The following is a 14,432-nucleotide window of genomic DNA, read 5'->3' as shown; positions in this document are numbered from 1 at the left end:
ATTATGTTAACACAATTCCTCCTACAGTCATCAAGGCAGACGTGATGCATGGACTCGTTTCCACGGCATGAAATCACAGAGCTTTAAAATCTTCACGTAGTCACTCACGTGACTCCGAAGTAAAATAGTAAGATTAAACGAGAACTTACCAGTTTGAAGTTTGATCTGTATTTTATGAGGAGTTACGATGAGGGATTACGTGCCCTCCGCTCCCACCCTTGATCATATACTTAACTGGTATCTCTTCTCTAATCTTACTATGTTTAGTCATTACAGTTATCTGTGATTTCACACCGCTGCTTTGAAGAATGACATGCATGCGTCGTGGCGGGCTTCTTCACGTAATCCCTCATCGTAACTCCTCATAAAATACAGATCAAACTTCAAACTGGTAAGTTCTCATTTAATCTTACTATTTTATTTCCCATTTGTTCGTCAGTATTGGCAAGTTGTCCATGAAGGGCCTTTTCCCATGCAATATGACTCCGTGACTCTATCCATTCATACGTGTTGCAACCATCAACAAGCTTTCTGCACCCTATGTCAACCAGCACCCTCACAATAACCATTTGTTTTAATGGTGATCTTATAATTGCCGTCCAATGCTTACAGCATCTCAGTCTGTGGAGCACCCATTCACATCTGCATTCCACCCTTCTGACCAGCAGCTTCCTGCCAAAGACTTTTGTGGCCACATAACATGATGTTGCAGCAGAAGAAGATCCTCCAAATATCCATCTCTTTCATGCAGCTAACTAGAATCAAGTCTCATTTGAAACGTCCTCGCCAATTTGAGCATCATTCCCAGGATGGAGGACATTCTAAATACCTCCTCAAATGTCAAAAGGTTTAGTCTGAATTCTCATGGCAATGAGTCCCCACATCAATTGATTTTTTTAGCATCACATTTTACATTTGTTAAATTGGAATCTGTTTCTGCAAGCTTAGCCCATTTTGTCCAGTCACTGATTGTATAACTCGTGCATAACTCACGAAAATCGCTGAAGGCACAGGATCAAAATGTCCCTCAAATTTCTTTAAAATATCCTATGGGCCCCCATCCATGATTTGACGTGCTAGCAAATCCATTAGTGTTTCATAAGTCTTCAGTACAGCCTATACTCTGTAATCTGTGTCTGTGGTCTTATCTTTTGCTTTTCACCTAAGGCCATGCTGCTCAGTTCTATATCCTCCACCCATTTCACAAGTAAATTGCTGTCACATCTCATACTTTTCCAACTCATCAACATATCCATTATGAACACCATGTGGCATCAGCCCTGCCCTGCCTAGAGAACCGCTTTCTTCTTTTTTGCTCTGCCACTTCCTCAATTAACTGCATCGCAAACTCATTTTCAATGTAGCGCCACAGTTCTTCCACATTGTTGTTTAGTTGGGCAATTGACGATTGAGCAACTAACTGTACTACATTTATTGATGGTAAATTATGCATAATTAACTGCATTATTGTAAAACTGCATCAAAAGATATACTGATACACACAGTTCTTAAGGGTGTATACATTTCGAATATATACTGTAAGTAGCAGCCATCCTCTTGAATTTTTGAGCAAGGGCTTGTGGGGAGTAGGTGGGGTTAGTGATGGAGGGGGAGAAATGGTGGTTAAGATTAAAACAAAACCAGCAGCTCAAAAAATTATCCTTTCCTTCAAAGCTCTAGTGCCTTCCAGTATCGTGCTAATTATTTTTCCATACTAGCCTCAGTTGACAAAGGATGGGGGCACAATCAGTCTAAACCAACTAGCACAGACAGGTGCCAGAAACCATTTGTGTAACATCAAGTTCTAGCCATTAAGCTGATTTAAATGGGAGATGAGTTTTACTCTACGTGGTAGACGCCACGTTGCATATTGTGCTTCGAGCTGTTGTTTACTGTCTCCCTTCATGCCTTTTCAAATAGATATGAATAGATTTCTGAACATTAACAGAATCAAGAGGTATTGGATAGTGTTGGAAAATGGTGCTGAGGTAAATCAGTCATCAACCTAACGAATGGTGAAGCGGACTCAAAGGGCCAGAAGTCCAATTAATACTCCTATTTCCAGGATTCCCATGTTCTTATACATCACTTGGTGACTAAGTGGAAATTGATTCCAAAAAAACATTTTGCTTGTATGAAATTCAGATCCTAAATATCAATATTCAGAGCAAGCATCAACCATATTGACCTATGTTTTTATTATTTTCTGTCAAAATATCGAATGTTTAGATAGAAAAAGTGACAAAGGATCTTCAACCTAAAACGTTGATTCTGTTTCTCTTCCCAGTGATGCAGCCTAACCCGGCTGAGTATTTCCAGCATTTTCTGGGTTTAGTTTAGATTGAAGACAAGGCACGAAGAGTAAATTAAAGAAAGAAATGCATGATCCTATGAATTTTGGTCATGATATAAGAAATAATTAACTAATTTTCACTTTTGAACATTCCAAATATCTGTTTAATTTCAAATTGTATGCAGCAGTTTCCATTGGAATGGGGGTTCATTAAAAATGCCAAAATACACTTGTTTATGGTGCAGTACAGAAGTAGATAACAACCCCACACTGCAGTACAATCCAGGATCACAGTCAAACATGAAATAATAACTAAATAATTAGCGATACTAGCATTTAGTAAATGTTGAAAGTTTTTTTTAAAGCTATTCATGGTAGGGAAGATGTTTTGGGATAAAACAAGAACGATGTATCCGTGGCATTTTGGGCATTCTTCTATTTCATAAAATAAAATGATTGTTTTATTTTATTTATTGTTTCATGGTATATCGACCATGTTGGCAATATCAGCAATATCATCCCTAGTTGCCCATGGGCTGGAGAGGTTAGGAGCTCACCATACTGGAACTATACATCAGACAGATCAGGTAATGATGAACAGTTTGCTTCTCTGAAAGACATTCTTGAACCAGATGGGTTTTGCGGCAATCCAATGGCTTCCAATAATACATTTATTTAATTACTCAACTTTAAATTCCTGAGCTGTCATGGTGAGATCAAACCGATGTCTCCAGGTTGATGGATGTCTGGCTGCTTGTCTATTAACGTATCCACTGCCTATAATTCTCAGAAGGTGCAGGCATTGCCAAAGGGTACAATGCACAATGTACTTCTCACAAAGGATTGCTTTAACCAGGAATGAGTAGGTTAACATATGTTGAGCATTTGTCGGCACTGGGCCTATATTCGCGTTTAGAAGAATGAGGAGAACCTAATTGATAAGTACAGAATAGTGAAAGGCTTGGATAGAGTGGATGTGGAGAGGATGTTTCCACTATTTCCACTAGTCTAGGACTAGAAGTCATAGCCTCAGAACTAAAGGACGTTATTTTAGGAAGGAGATGAGGAGAAATGTATTTTGTCAGAGGGTGGTGAATCTGTAGAATACTTTGCCACAGAAGGCTGCAGAGGCAAAGTCAGTGAATATTTTTAAGGCAGAGATAGATAGATTCTTGATTAGTACAGGTGTCAGAGGTTATGGGGAGAAGGCAGGAGAATGGGGTTAGGAGGGAGCAATAGATCAGCCATGATTGAATGGCAGAATAGACTTGATGGGCCGGATGGCCTAATTCTATTATCATCTTATGATCTTATGATCTTAGCTGAATCATTTAGAAACATAGAAACATAGAAACATAGAAAATAGGTGCAGGAGTAGGCCATTCGGCCCATCGAGCCTGCACCGCCATTCAATATGATCATGGCTGATCATCCAACTCAGTATCCTGTACCTGCCTTCTGTCCATACCCCCTGATACCTTTAGCCACAAGGGCCACATCAAACTCCCTCTTAAATATAGCCAATTAACTGGCCTCAACTACCTTCTGTGGCAGAGAATTCCAGAGATTCACCACTCTCTGTGTGAAAAATGATTTTCTCATCTCAGTCCTAAAAGATTTCCCCCTTATCCTTAAACTGTGACCCCTTGTTCTGGACTACCCCAACATCGGGAACAATCTTCCTGCATCTAGCCTGTCCAACCCCTTAAGAATTTTGTAAGTTTCTATAAGATCCCCCCTCAATCTTCTAAATTCTAGCGAGTACAAGCCGAGTCTATCCAGTCTTTCTTCATATGAAAGTCCTGACATCCCAGGAATCAGTCTGGTGAACCTTCTCTGTACTCCCTCTATGGCAGGAATGTCTTTCCTCAGATTAGGAGACCAAAACTGTACGCAATACTCCAGGTGTGGTCTCACCAAGACCCTGTACAACAGATCAGTAGAACCTCCCTGCTCCTATACTCAAATCCTTCTGCTATGAATGCTAACATACCATTCGCTTTCTTGTATTTGGTTTGTATCAGATGGTTTACCCTTAGAAATTTGCTAACTGATATGCACAAAACAGAAATACAACTCCAGAGACTCCAGATCCGGAAGTGGCGGCTCCGGGAACGGCTGCGGCTCGCCTGCAGTCCGTTTGTCTTTTACTTTTTTGTGTTGTATTTTTTTCGTTTTGTCTAGTTACGTTTTTGGTTTTTAGGTCGTGTTTATGTGGGGGGGGGGTGGGGGGTGAAACGGGGCTTGCTGTCTCTCCCTTCGGGGGAATACGACCTTTTTGTCGTATCCCCCTTCTCTGCCTCCGTCTACACTGAGGCCTAATGGCGGAGCTGGCAACCTCGGGACTCTGGAGGCAGCTGACAGGACTCGCCCTGAGCTCCCGTGAGGGTGGCGCAGCCCGGGGCTGGAACTGCGCTCTCGTGAGAGCGGCCTGGCGAGGGGCTGAGAGACTTTCCCGTGAGGGGCTGTGGCCCGTCGGAGTGGCCCAGCCCGAGGGAGGAGCGGCACTCCCGTCGGAGTGGCCCAGCCCGAGGGAGAACGGCACTCCCTTCGGAGTGGCCCAACCCGAGGGAGAACGGCACTCCCGTCGGAGTGGCCCAGCCCGAGGGTGGAACGGCACTCCCGTCGGAGTGGCCCAGCCGGAGGGTGGAACGGCACTCCCGTCGGAGTGGCCCAGCCCGAGGGTGGAACGGCACTCCCGTCGGAGTGGCCCAGCCCGAGGGAGGAGCGGCACTCCCGTTGGAGTGGCCCAGCCCGAGGGTGCAATGGCACTCCCGTCGGAGTGGCCCAGCCCGAGGGAGAACGGTACTCACGTGAGGGCGATCCGGCTCGGGGCTGGAATGGTGCTCCGGTGGCTGGGACGGCGTTCTGAGGCGGTGACCTGAGTCCGGGGTTCAGCCGCGGGCCAGCGGCTGCGTGTGCTGGACTGGAGGGCGGCAGCTTTGACCACCCCCGGGCCGCGGTGTTTGAACCGGCCCGTTTGCGGGGTTCGGTGAGCCGCGGGACTGTTGTGCCATCGCCCGGTGGGGAATCGCCTCAGCGCAGAGGGAGAAGAGGAGGGAAGAGACAGTAACCCTAAGATTTTTGCCTCCACCACAGTGAGGAGGTGCTTGGAGGATACACTGTGGTGGTGTTAATTTGTGTTTATTGTTGTTTATTATTGTATGATTGTATGTATGACTGCAGGCACGAAATTTCGTTCAGACCGTAAGGTCTGAATGACAATAAAGGTATTCAATTCAATTCAATTCAATTCAAGTGGCTCTCTCTCTGCTGGCAGGAGAATCCATATCCTCTGCTAAAAAATCCCAGGGTAAGGGCCTGTTCGTGTGGGACTCAGGCAAGGAAATAATAATTTTCATATGAGTAAAGCTGTTTTATTTTCTGTAATTCTGGTTCAGAATCAGAACAAGAAGATGCATCTATTCCTTTATGTTCACATCCTTTCATACTTCTTATCATAACATAGAGAGAAGTTGCTTAGAGGTGTGTGAAGTGTTGGAACTTTCTGTCCAGGTGGAAGAGGAAATTCAGCTCGAACATGTCCAAGACTCAGGCAAGTCAGGCAACATCTCTGGTCAGAGAAACAAAGTTAATGTTTCATGATGATAACCCAAAAACTCCACAGGTGCCGTCTGATTTATTAAGTGTTCAGTATAGTTTATTGTCACATGTACCGAGGTGCAGTGAAAAGCTTTTGTTGTGTGCTAACCAGTCAGCAGAAAGACAATACATGATTACAATCAATGCATTTACAGTGTATAGATACATGATAAGGGATGTGATATATGATAAGGCTCCCAATATTATCTGGTTTAATTTCTGATTTCCAGGATCTGTAGTTTTTGTTTTAATTTTTGAACTAATAAAACTGCTTTATTTTCCCTAATTCTTCTTCAGACGAAGAACATAAAGCAGCTATTCCTTTAGATTACAACCATTCAAACTCCATTTAATGCACATCGAGAGAAATTAACTAAGGGCAGATTGTAGATACAAAATAGTGTAATCCATTTACCAACACAAGCTACTTTTGACAGAAGCCTTTTGGGGAGATACCAATAGGCATCCAATGTGTCAGGTTCTTATCCAAGCAGGAATAATTAGTTTCACATTGGACATTAAAAAGAGGACATACTAAACCTTTTATCCACCTATCTAAATCCACCTATCTAAATCCACCTAGCAGAACTATTTCTTTCACAACAATGGTCACCTCACAATATAATTTGCATGATTTCTTTATATTTATTTCAACATCATTAAAGAATAACCAAATCTGTATCCCCAGAAAATTCTAGATGTTACAGTGTTGGTATAAAGCCTTTGCTTTTCAATATCCAATATAGATCTTTTTTCAGGGTCTAATGAAGGTCCCAACCTATCCACAATCTCCAGAGATGCTGCCTGACCCGCTGTGTTACGTCAGCACTTTGTGTCTTTTTTTGTTTGTAAACTAGCATCTGCTGGTACTTGTTTCTAGATTGTAGCTAAGTAAATTGCTGGAATTCCATGTTAATGTTCTTAAAAGTTTTTTAGCTAGCCAAAAGTCCACTTAATTAGACGGAATGGTCCTACTTTAGTTGTATTTTTGAACTGATTCATTAGACTAGAGCTCTGATTCTTTTAAAGTTACATCGACTGTTCCTGACAGTCTTAGTTCTTTGGATGATCATCAATAGCATTCTATAAGACCCAAGGGACAAGAGATCCATTTACCAAATAAAACAGTCAAGGTTGATGAGGAGTGGCAGATAATATAAAGCCAAAGGAATAATGAAAATACAGGAGACAGAGATAAAGTAAAAATTGAAGTTAAAGCTACAAAAGTGAATAGAAAATGTAACTTTAAAAGGATGAATTGAATTGAATGTCACATTATCACTTGAAGAATAGGTCCCTTGAACATGCAGTGATAATAATACAGATGAGAAGAAGGAACATGCTAGACTTATTGAAGAATTTACTTGGCCTGGATGTGAACTGCTGTGAACAACTAGTTTTGGGAGTAGGTCATAGGTGAATGATAATGCATGGGAAGTTACCTTCCACCTTTCACTTTTTGCATTTCATCAGTATAAATCAAGATGTATGCATGCAACATTCTTGGGAAGACCAAGCGCCAATTTCAACTTGTTAGTCACTCATTTTAAGGTGAGTTTTGAACTCTGGCTCTTTATGCACAGATATAGGACATAGAGAAGTATATCACAAGAACAGGCCCTATGGCCCACAATGTCTGTGCACACATGATTCCAAGTTAAAACAAATGTAGGTCCCTTGCAGTCAGAAACAGGTGAGTTGATCATGGGGAACAAGGATATGGCGGACCAATTGAATAACTACTTTGGTTCCGTCTTCACTAAGGAAGACATAAATAATCTGCCGGAAATAGCAGGGGACCGCGGGTCAAAGGAGTTGGAGGAATTGAGTGAAATCCAGGTTAGCCGGGAAGTGGTGTTGGGTAAATTAAATGGATTAAAGGCCGATAAATCCCCAGGGCCAGATAGGCTGCATCCCAGAGTACTTAAGGAAGTAGCTCCAGAAATAGTGGATGCATTAGTAATAATCTTTCAAAACTCTTTAGATTCTGGAGTAGTTCCTGAGGATTGGCGGGTAGCAAACGTAACCCCACTTTTTAAGAAGGGAGGGAGAGAGAAAACGGGGAATTACAGACCAGTTAGTCTAACATCGGTAGTGGGGAAACTGCTAGAGTCAGTTATTAAAGCTGGGATAGCAGCACATTTGGAAAGTGGTGAAATCATTGGACAAAGTCAGCATGGATTTACAAAAGGTAAATCATGTCTGACGAATCTTATAGAATTTTTCGAGGATGTAACTAGTAGCGTGGATAGGAGAGAACCAGTGGGTGTGGTGTATCTGGACTTCCAGAAGGCTTTCGACAAGGTCCCACATAAGAGATTAGTTTACAAACTTAAAGCACACGGCATTGGGGGTTCAGTATTGATGTGGATAGAGAACTGGCTGGCAAACAGGAAGCAAAGAGTAGGAGTAAACGGGTCCTTTTCACAATGGCAGGCAGTGACTAGTGGGGTACCGCAAGGCTCAGTGCTGGGACCCCAGCTATTTACAATATATATTAATGATCTGGATGAGGGAATTTAAGGCAATATCTCCAAGTTTGCGGATGACACTCAGCTGGGGGGCAGTGTTAGCTGTGAGGAGGATGCTAGGAGACTGCAAGGTGACTTGGATAGGCTGGGTGAGTGGGCAAATGTTTGGCAGATGCAGTATAATGTGGATAAATGTGAGGCTATCCATTTTGGTGGCAAAAACAGGAAAGCAGACTATTATCTAAATGGTGGCCGACTAGGAAAAGGGGAGATGCAGCGAGACCTGGGTGTCATGGTACACCAGTCATTGAAAGTGGGCATGCAGGTGCAGCAGGCAGTGAAGAAAGCGAATGGTAATGTTAGCTTTCATAGCAAAAGGATTTGAGTATAGGAGCAGGGAGGTTCTACTGCAGTTGTACAGGGTCTTGGTGAGACCACACCTGGAGTATTGCGTACAGTTTTGGTCTCCAAATCTGAGGAAGGACATTATTGCCATAGAGGGAGTGCAGAGAAGGTTCACCAGACTGATTCCTGGGATGTCAGGACTGTCTTATGAAGAAAGACTGGATAGACTTGGTTTATACTCTCTAGAATTTAGGAGATTGAGAGGGGATCTTATAGAAACTTACAAAATTCTTAAGGGGTTGGACAGGCTAGATGCAGGAAGATTGCTCCCAATGTTGGGGAAGTCCAGGACAAGGGGTCACAGCTTAAGGATAAGGGGGAAATCCTTTAAAACCGAGATGAGAAGAACTTTTTTCACACAGAGAGTGGTGAATCTCTGGAACTCCCTGCCACAGAGGGTAGTCGAGGCCAGTTCATTGGCTATATTTAAGAGGGAGTTAGATGTGGCCCTTGTGGCTAAGGGGATCAGAGGGTATGGAGAGAAGGCAGGTACGGGATACTGAGTTGGATGATCAGCCATGATCATATTGAATGGCGGTGCAGGCTCGAAGGGCCGAATGGCCTATTCCTGCACCTAATTTCTATGTTTCTATGTTTCTATGTAACTCTTATCTGCTTGCACATACCCCTATTCCCTGCTTACCAATTTTCATGTCCAAAAGACTCTTAAATGCCACTATCATATCTGCCTCAACCACCACCCCTGGCTGCACATTCCAAGCGCACACCACCCTGTAAAAAGTTTCTCATTTCATTTGAACTTTGCTCATCTCACCTTAAAACTATACTATCTATTCTTTGATTTTTTTCCCATCTTGGAATAAGTATACAATAAAAACAACTGTGCCTTCAGTAAGACAAGATAGAAAGCATGAGAGCTTGAGATTGGGCCACTACTAACTGCCCACAGGTAGAGGGGGCATAGGTGTGGCAATGGAGGCACCACTCAATCCCACAAGTAGTTATCAACTGTAAAATTTCATTTGTGGAAAGTATGTCCAAATTACATTTCTGTTGTTTTTTGCAAGATCCCAAGAGAGATGTGATAATGGCTTCAGATTACAATCATCCACTCTCTTTGATGCCTCAATACAGACTTACCAAGCACTGCATGGGGACGAGTGTTACACACTTTAAAAATTGCCTTAAAAAATGCCCTGAAAGAACAAATTAGGAAGTTCAAATGGCAGTGCAAATAAGGTCATACAACCACAACAGATATTGTCACATTGAGCATGTATTTTTGATCCCATTTGATAGGCACCATTTGATAGACAACCATTTGATAGGCACCAGCCAGGTAGCCAAGGAGGCTTGCCAAAGGTGTGTTGCATTACATACATATATCTCAGTCAACAGAAGACTTCCTCTGTGATGACAAAAATGAAATTTGGGTTGCTATGATCCCGACACCCCACTGAAATCCACCACTTCCTGAAGTTCAGATTTCATTCAAGCAAATTGTATCAGGTCAGGCAGCATTTCAAGGACGTGGATCGGTGACATTTCAGGTTGGGATCCTTCTTCAGACTGAAGAAGGGCCTCAACCTGAAACGTTGCCTATTCATGTCCTCTAGAGATGCTGCTTGAGCTGTTGAGTCACAACAGTACTTTGTATTTTACTCATGATTTACTCTAGATTCCAGCATCTGAGTTCCTTGTGTCTCTCTAAATTGTATCAGCGTGTCTGTTTAACATTTAGCTGCCAAATGTAAATCAGACTTCGGAAACTACAGGAAGTTCTTCATCATTAGAATCTTAGTTTCCACATTGTCACAGAAACATTTTCCTTGAATTAGGTTTCTTGATTACCGTTCTATTTTTTATTTTCATTTTCTGGTTAACATTGCTTCAAATCCCTCCTGCATCTGACATTTCTTCTACTTTGCTTATCATAGAGTCACAGAGCCATGCAGCTTGGAAACAGGCCCTCCTGACCAAGATACCCCCATCCACACTAGTCCCACATGCCCATGTTTGGCCCACTCCTCACCTCTGTCTTATAGACGGTGAGAAAACTCTATGATGTTAGAAAGTGCTTCATTAATACAAGGTACCCAGCTTCTGATCTTCAGGTTAAAAGTCAGATGACGATGAGAACTGAAACTTGACAAAGTAAATTGTGGTTAAATACACTTTTGTTATAGATGATCAGTGCCTGGCACTTTTGTTGAACAAATGTCACACGCCATTATTAGCCCAAACCGGAACGATGTTTAGATCTTGCTGGGACTGCCTCATTTTCTGTAGAGTTTTGAGTGGATTTAAACATTGTGCAATCATCAGTGAACATCTTCACTTGACCTGAAGATGGAAGAAAGGTCATTGATGAAACAGATGAAAATGGTTGAGCCTAGTTGCTTGAGCCAGTGGATCTTCTGGAATGGTTGACCTCTAACCAACACAGTCATCAGTGAGCTATGTCCCCAACCATTGAGGGTCTGTCCTGATGCTATTGACTCATGCAGCACAGCCACACTTCCATCCTCGCTTAGATGTCAACCTCCTGTCAAACATTACCTTGGTGTCAAGTTCAGTCATTATCTTCCTGCTGCTGGAATTCAGTTATTTGGTCCATAGTTTGGACAAAACTCTGTTAAGTTCTGGAGTTGAGTGACCCAACAAAACCCAAACTGGACATCGGTGAACAGGTTATTGATGAGTAAGTGCCACATGATATCACTGTCAACTGCACCTTCCTTCACTTGATTACCAAAAGTAGATTGAAGATAATTAGGTTTGGGTATCCTGTTTTTTTATGAATTGATAAATGGGTATTTATCTGCATTGTCGGGTAGCTGCATGGTTTCGGCCCAAAACGTTGCCTTTTTCCTTCAATTCCATAGATGCTGATCACCTGCTGAATTTCTCCAGCATTTTTGTCTACCTTCAAATTTCCAGCATCTGCAGTTCCTTCTTAAACAGTTTCTTGAACTGTTGCTCAACATTTACCAGCTGTAGCAGGAAAGTAGGTGCTTATCAGAAGGATTATCAGTGTTTGACTTGATCGCATGGTAGTACTGGGCTACTCCATCCCACTGTGCCTCCTCGTCTTTTGGGACATGATGTATTTGAGGATGGTGATGGAGGAACCTGGCATGTAAGGTGTATTGGTATTGGTTATTGTCATCACATGAAAAAATATATTTGCGTGTTATCTAGCCAAACCATATTCTACATGAGTATAATCAAGCCTACACAGGTTAAGATTCTGTGACGATATTAGATAGTTGAGTGGTCCATGGAGCAGGTCTTCCAGTTTGGGTATAAGCACCAAGATGTTAGTGAGAAAAACATTCTGTTTACTGGGTTGGGAGCAATTTACCATGCATGAATTCAGTGCCCAGGTCAAGAATATTTAGCTGATGTGCTTTTATTCTTAATCTGCTCAAACAGAGTTGATACTGTATGGTACACAGGAGACAAAAAGAACTGCAGATGCTGAAAGCTTTACCAAAACAAAAATGCTAGAATAACACAGCGGATCATGCGGTATCTGTGGAGGAATGAATAGACGATGTTTCAGGATGGGGCTCTTCTTCATCCTGATTCAGATATGGTACAATTGAATAGTTCATTAGACCAGTTCCAAGAATATGTAAGGAACAACCGCATTGGTGGATAGGGAGTCACAAACAGGCCACACCGGGTAAGCAGATTTTCACCCCTGAATACTTTTTTAAAATATTAATTCAGCAATGATCATCATTACTAGTAAATGCATTTTTTTTCCTTACAGTTTCTTAACCAAATTTAAAGTCCCCATCCTCATGGTGGAATTTTAACACTCTCTCGATTGTTAATCAGGTTTTTGGATTACTCGGCCTTGAAATATAACCACAAATTTATCACCGATTTCACTGATACTTCTCATTGAGGCATACCCACCTTGAAGGGATCCTGGTTCTTTTCATCAATATATCATATCGTACACATCACCTTAACCATCTTGATGCATTTGATCACTAGCATTCTATTAAATGGTTTAGTTTAGTTTAGATATACAGCATGGAAACAGGCCCTGCTGACCAGTGATCACTCGTACACTAGATTTACAGAAGCCAATTAATTTACAAACCTGCAAGTTGTAGGAATGCAGGAGGAAACTGGAGCATCCAGAGAAGAGCCATGTGCTCACAGGGAGAATGTACAAACTTTGTCCAGACAGCACCTGTAGTCAGGATCAAACCTGGGTCTCTGGTACTGTAAGGCAGCAACTCTACTGCTGCAACACTGTGCCGCTGAGTCTTAGGAGACCATCTCTACACAGATACGCTAAGTGCTTTGAGTAATTTCAATTTTTTTGCTGCTTTCAGGCAGCTATGGTATTTTTTAAATTTCAATTTCCAGGTCACCAGTCATTCAAAATAACCTGCTGAATTATAAAATCAATAGTACTGCAGTTGCAAAAGTTCAAAACTGTAGATACGGGGACAAAGAATTGAAGTAATGAAAGGGAATGGTGAGGAAGAATACAATATGGAAAATAATTTGTAAAGGATATCAAGATTCACTCAATTAAAAAAAATATATACGAGGATAAATGGTAATGAAAGGTGCTAAAACCCATACCAACCTGGCTCTGTTGCACAACAGCACCCTCTGAAAATAAAAGCACATGATGAGATCCTGGAAAATGTGGGCCACATTCCACATATCGGGCCCATATCTCAGTGATGGAAGACATTGATAAATCATCTTTGGTGAGCTGGCACAGCGGTGAGCCAACAGGAGAGAAGAATTTTTGAAGACCCAGCAAAATGCTCACGGTGTACAAAGCAGCATTGATCCCTACTCTCTTGGATTCTTCTGAGCCATGACTATCTACAGTAGGCACCTTGTGGCTCTGAAATTATACCATTAATGTTTCCTCTACAAAATACATTGGCAAGACAAGGGACATTATTGTTTTCTTCTAGGACAATGTTCCCAGAATTGTGGTGCCACCTGCAATGAATGGACACATTGTTCACATGCCAGGGTCTCAAATCGGGTTCTCTACTCAAACTCTATCACAATCTTCAGCTGGACAGAGGAAACCATTCAAGAATGCTCTCAAAACATTCTTGGAAAATATGACAGTCTCGCTGACTTATAGAAATTCATGTCCCATGACCTTGTAAAAAGGAAACTGAGAACTTTAGGTTTCTTCATGAGAAGAAACTGGAGCCCAGTGAAAACCACTAATGTAATCCACCACCTTCCATATTATCCACACAACCACCCTCTGCTCACCATTGTCAGGGTCTGGAGATCCCATATCAGCCTTATCAGCAACCTCAGAACTCACATAAGTGCGAGAAAGAAACAGATGCTTCACCCAAGAGACTGCCTAAGAAGAAGCATTAAGAAGTAAGTTCATTTCATTTCTATCCATATGAAAAATGCTGTAATTCTATGGTTGTCCCTGAGCTATTCATGTTGGCTTGGGAATATTAAACTATTCACGTTGTTGTCCCAATACATTTCCTGCATTCCCTTACGTCTGGAAAACATATATTCACATTTAGTTCATGGTGTGCAACTACTGGCAGTAAATACAATGTACACCTTATTATTCATTTCTAGTAGGGGAGTAAAATGACCCAACTTTCCAAAAATTCAACCAATACATAGAATGCATTGTTCATGCTAGGTTCATTTAAAATCCCAAACCAGTT

The sequence above is a fragment of the Amblyraja radiata genome, chromosome 11 (genome assembly GCF_010909765.2).
Source record: "Amblyraja radiata isolate CabotCenter1 chromosome 11, sAmbRad1.1.pri, whole genome shotgun sequence".
NCBI classification, from domain to species: domain Eukaryota; kingdom Metazoa; phylum Chordata; class Chondrichthyes; order Rajiformes; family Rajidae; genus Amblyraja; species Amblyraja radiata.
This window is presented reverse-complemented; position numbering follows the sequence as displayed.